The sequence below is a fragment of the Xenopus laevis genome, chromosome 2S (assembly GCF_017654675.1).
Source record: "Xenopus laevis strain J_2021 chromosome 2S, Xenopus_laevis_v10.1, whole genome shotgun sequence".
Classification (NCBI taxonomy): domain Eukaryota; kingdom Metazoa; phylum Chordata; class Amphibia; order Anura; family Pipidae; genus Xenopus; species Xenopus laevis.
Window position 1 is genome coordinate 150,890,823 of NC_054374.1, and position 5,863 is coordinate 150,896,685.

The window sequence follows — 5,863 nt, forward strand, 5'->3', positions numbered from 1 at the left end:
GTCCACAGCTCAGTAAACATTTTGTGCACTAAAGCCGGAGGTGTAATTTGTAATCCTAAAACAAAAGAGCAAACAGAAATATCAGGAATGTTTCCATTTAGATATTTACTTTGCCCGAACAATTATTTGGTTATGTTCCAGAACTGTTTGGATCATTTTGATTACAGTTCAGGTATGGGATTATTTTGAAAATTAGTATCCAGAAAGCTCAGAATTAGGGGTAGACCATGTTAAATAATTCAGATTTTTAAAAAGGATTTCCCTTTTTCTCTGTAGTAATAAAACAGCAGATTGAACTTGATCCCAGCTAAGATTTTGCAAAATTGTAACAGTTTAGAGTTTGCACCTGAATTACTGAGCTGCCAGACTCAAATACCGGAGACAGGGACATTCAACTTTAAACTTAGATTTTGGAAAAACAGTAAAATTAACCCTCGATAATCGAACCTCGTAGATAAACCCTTTGACTTCGAATATCGAAGTCGAAGGATTTACCGCAATTCGTTCGATTTTAATTCATCGATCGAACGATTTTCCTTCGATCCCAAATTGCTAGGAAAGCCTATGGGGACCTTCCCCATAGGCTAACATTGTACCTCGGTGGGTTGTAGGTGGCGAAGTAGGTGGTCGAAGTTTTTTTTAAAGAGACAGTACTTCGACTATCGAATGGTCGAATAGTCGAACGATTTTTAGTTCGAATCGTTCGATTCGAAGTCAAAGTCGTAGTCGAAGGTCAAAGTAGCCAATTTGATGGTTGAAGTAGCCAAAAAAACCTTCGAGATTCGAAGTTTTTTTCATTCGAATCCTTCACTTGAGCTTAGTAAATGTGCCCATAAATAAACCCAATAGGCTGGTTTTGCTTCCAGTAAGGGTTAATTATATCTTAGTTGGGATCATCAGGTACAAGCTACTGTTTTATTACAGAGAAACATTAAAAAAAACTTGGATTATTTGAATAAAATGGAGTCTATAGGAGACAGCAATCCCATAATTCGGATAATGGGTTTCCGGATAATGGATCCCATACCTGTATTACACTACCTGCTGATCTTTGCTGCTACTTTCTTCTATGATGCACCATGATGGGATAAAAAGGAGGTTCTGTACCCCTAACATTTATTTTTAAGTGACAAAGCAATGATGGGAGCCACTTTTTACTGGATACAAGAAAGGATCACTAGAAATGCCCATGTAGAGTTTCGTGTGTTTGCAAATATCACAACTGCCAAAAAAATGTAATGAGAACAATTGGAGAGCCACATTTATCTCACTATTCACAGCTTTAAGTATAAAGAGGAGACAAAGAAGCTTTTGGCATGTACGCTAAGCAAACAGACCACTCATTCCAAAGCAAAGGTGCAAGCAGTTTCAGAAACATACAGGGGTGATATAATAAAAGGGGCCTAGTTTGTTAAAGGTCTAATCACCTCTAGCAACCAACAGGTAGGGGCAGATTTACTAAGGTTCGAGTGAATTTTCGAAGTTAAAACAGTTCGAATTTCGAAGTAATTTTTTTGGATACTTTGACCATCGAATTTGCTGTTTGGTGAATTTTTGGCAGAGCTAAACAGGAATGAGTACTGACCGTCTGAGTGTTTTCTCACTTAAAAAAAGGAACCCATACATTTCTATTACATTTACAGGTACAATAGCTTCAAGGAGATTAAACTATTTAGCATTACCCCAGGCCGAAGTGCAAGAGCACTAAGGGAAGCAATTCCATTCCATTGTCCATTCAAATATCACTTCTGCCCTGGGGTTGGATATAGTTAAATAGTTAAATAATCTGCAGTATGAGGTGATCCTTGGGGCTTCTTCTGGCAGTCCAACAGGTGATGTAAAATCTCAATTTACTCTTGATAGCCATGTGTCAGACAAGATCAGGTGACTTTCCTAAACTGTTCCAAGTAGAGGATACGTTATTGAGAGTCTCCTCAAGCCCCTCTAGAGATGGGTGGTGGATGCAGTCTAGAACATGGGTTGGGAAACACAGTTAGGGTGATAGTATTGAGGCCAGGGAGTGTGGTCTGATGTCATTGTTGGACTCTGTAAGTGACTGGATATGGGTTATTCCAGACAGAATATTAGCAAGAACAATGTCCTTTGTTCTCTCACAGATAATACAGAAAGACTCCAAAATACTATGTAAGCATAGGTAGCCCACGGCAGTAAGGCTATAGTAAATTGAGCAATTAGTACCCAGGATGGTAGTCCCACTCCAAACCTCCTCAATGGAGCCTGTGCTGCTCAGATAAATAGCCCTAACTATCTATTACTCCTAGAGTGTCCTATTAAAGTGAGTAGCCTAACACTAGCTAGTTTAGGTTCCAAGTGCAAAACCTTTCTGCCTGCTCAGGTAAGGGGATTTACTGAGTGGACCCTGAGCACATGTGCTCATCTTACATATTAGAACACCGTGTCATTTAGTGTCTAAACTCGGGAAATTGATTTGACCCAGGAAGAGGAGCCTAACTCCAGCATAAATGAAGGGGCCCTCAAGTGGCCAAATTTAAGGGAATGCATTATTCTATTCATTGTTATTTTAAGTTTCCCCTACCATGTGTACCTTCACCCCTTCTTATTCAAAATCAAATGGAATTGAAATTGTGTGAAATGGAATTTTCACACATAAAACAGGGACATGCTGTTCACAAAACATCATTTGCAATATGATTTTTCCATTCTGAGTGTTTCTGTGTAATGGTTTGTTTGCTGTGTCTCATTTGTTTTCTTATTTCTCTCATTTCCTTAATTTACATTTATTACAGGCGTCAAAAAGCCATTACTGACGTAGATTGAAACAAGCCTTGTTTTGTCTTGTGAGTCTGTGGCTCTAACCACAAGTGTCTGTTTAGTATTCATCCTTAAAGTAAGGCAGGACCTTAAAGTAAGGAAGTATTCTACTCTAGTTGTCTAGTACCACAAAATACAAGTATGGGACCTGTTTTCCAGAATGCTCGGGACTTGGGGTTTTCCAGATAACGGATCTTTCCGTAGTTTGGATTTTTCATACCTTAAGGGGCAGATTTATCAAGGGTCGAATTTCGAAGTGAAAAAACTTCGACCATCGAATAGGTGTAGTACGATAGTCGAAGTCGAAGGTTTTTTCCGCTAAATTGAAATCATACGATCGTACGATGAAATCCTTTGAATAGTTCGATTTGTACGATTTTACAAAAAAAACCTTTGACTTCTCAAAACGTAGCCAATGGCTCATATAGGTTATAGGAGGTTCCCCCATAGGCTAAACAGCAATTCGGCAAGTTTAAGATGGTGAAGTGTCGAAGTCGAAGTTTTTTAAAGAGACAGTACTTAGATTTTCGAATGGTCGAATTTGTGAAGTATTTTCAATTCGAATCTAATTTTGGCCTATTCAATGGTCGAAGTACCCAAAAATTACTTCGAAATTTGGAGTTTTTGAATTCGAAAATTCACTTTGACCCTTAGCAAAAGGGCCCCCTAGTCTACTAGACGTCAGGTAGTGTAATTAATACTGTACTAATCACACAGTTGCTTGCTTGTTTGTTTCCTACAAAAAATGTTTCTGTAGTTAAATAGGACCTGTAATCCAGAATGCTCATGACCTGGGGAATCTTTCCATATTTTGGATCTCCATCCTTTAAGTCTTCAAAAAATCATCTAAATGTTAAATATACCCAATAGGCTGGTTTTGCTTCCAATAAGGATTAATTATATCTTAGTTGGAATCAAGTACAAGGTACTGTTTTATTATTACAGAGAAAAAGGAAATCGTTTATAAAGATTTGGATTATTTGGATAAAATGGAGTCTAAGGGAAATGGCCATTCTGTAATTCTGAGCTTTCTGGATAACGGGTTTCTGGTTAACGGATCCCATGCCTGTACACCAATTGGGTAGAAACAAGTTTACATTAATTTGACTTGAGGGAATTCATTTCCTTTAAAGGGGTGGTTGACTTTAGTTAACTCTTGGTTATGTCAAGCAACTTTTAGGGGGTTATTTATCAAGGTCCGAATATCCGAACCGCAAATAATTTGTGGTTTAAGAGGAAAAAAAACAATGAATTTTTCGAGATTTATTAAAGTCTAATGGTCTAAAACTCAGAATCCGAAATCCCGGCATCTAAAAGCTCTCAAGGTCCTGTATAAGTCAATGGGGAAGGTCCCAGTGTCTGCGCTGATGTCTGTACTGATATCCGATGAGTTTGTGGTTTCAGCGCAAAAAACTCAGATTTTTTTCCTAGATTTCTGAGTTTTTTGTGCAGAAACCATGAACTATTCAGAGTTTTCAGGGAAAGCTACGAAGTTTGCCCGGCCCTATTTTTTCCGGCTTTTTGTTCATAAATAAGGTCCATTTGGGCAATTGGAGTTGCTCGGATTTCTAACATAGAAATTTGGACCTTGCTAAATAACCCCCTTAAATTAGTCTTCATTATTTATTTTTTATAGGTTTTTTTTGTTATTATTTGCCTTTTTTCTTCTGACTCTTTCTTGCTTTCACTGACCCCCTCTAAAAAACAAATACTCTGTAAGGCTACAAATGTATTGTTATTGCTACTTTTTATGACTCCTCTTTCTATTCAGGCCTCTTCTATTCCTATTCCAGTCTCTTATTCAAATCAATGCAAGGTTGCTAGTTTAATTTGGACCCTAGCAACCAGATTGCTGAAATTGCAAACTGGAGAGCTGCTGAATAAAAAGCTAAAACACTAAAAAAAACACAAATGAAAAACAATAGCAAATGGTCTCAGAATATCACTCTCTACATCATACTAAAAGTTAATTTAAAAGTGAACAAACCCTTTAGAAACTAAAGAAAAATATTTGCAAAACATATATTAAGACATCCAGACATTTCTCTAATTAATTGTATGCCTCACTTTCCATTTACTGTATCATAAAAAGCTTGTTTGATTCACCTTTCAAATTCCCACACAGAATTGGGAAATATTAAAGCACTTTTGTCACCATGGGGAGGTTGTGATTCTGGTCCTACATGAACAGTTTGATAGTCGGATTTCAGGAGATGGATCAGCCCAGAGCATTGCAAATGGCATTTTGTTTGATTAATATTACACTAATAATTGATGTAGTATAAAAGCTGTGATGTAATGGCTGCTGGGAAGTATCAATTGAATGACATTTGTTCTACAGTCACGTAGCCTGTGTTGAAATGCTCTGTTCAAACAAAGGAAAAGGTATTTTTCTCACCAGCATCACAGCCTCCCTGCAGTTATTTATCCATCCATTCGTATTTGCAACAATACAAACTACAGGACAAAGCAATACCCGAGCACATGCAGAAGAGTCACACTGATACACACCTTTGCCGTACGTAGAGACCCAAGAATTTAGTTGGGTAGTTAGAGTAAACCACCACTAGAGGGCAGAGGGAGTTTATAAATAGGGAAGACATTAAGGGATCTGGGTCTTTTCTCCGCTGGGCGCCTCCCAGTGAGGTACTATAGGACCAGGGACCTGGTTCTGGATAGAATAGGTATATTTAGTGTGAGAAGTCACCTGTGTTATAGTCGCTCTAGGAGTGAAAGGTGAGCTAGGTTGAGTAGTGAGCAGCCATCGCTCCAACGAGGAGGAATAGTGGGGTTAGAACCCCGTGGTATTTGGGCCACTAGCATAGGGACTGAGTCTCAAGGGTGAGTTCAGGACTAGATAGAGTGCCAAGATCCAAGACCCCGGAAAGGGTGAGGTGAGGACCAGATCGAAGCCAAGACACAAGACCCCAAGGGAACTTCCTGACTGTTAGGATTGCCCACTAAGAGGGATTTACCATCCGGTGAGAGAGGGTGAGATCCAAAGGAAGATCCTCTGAGAGTGGTGTATTAACTTTCTATATTGTTCACGTAATAATACCTGCCTCAAACT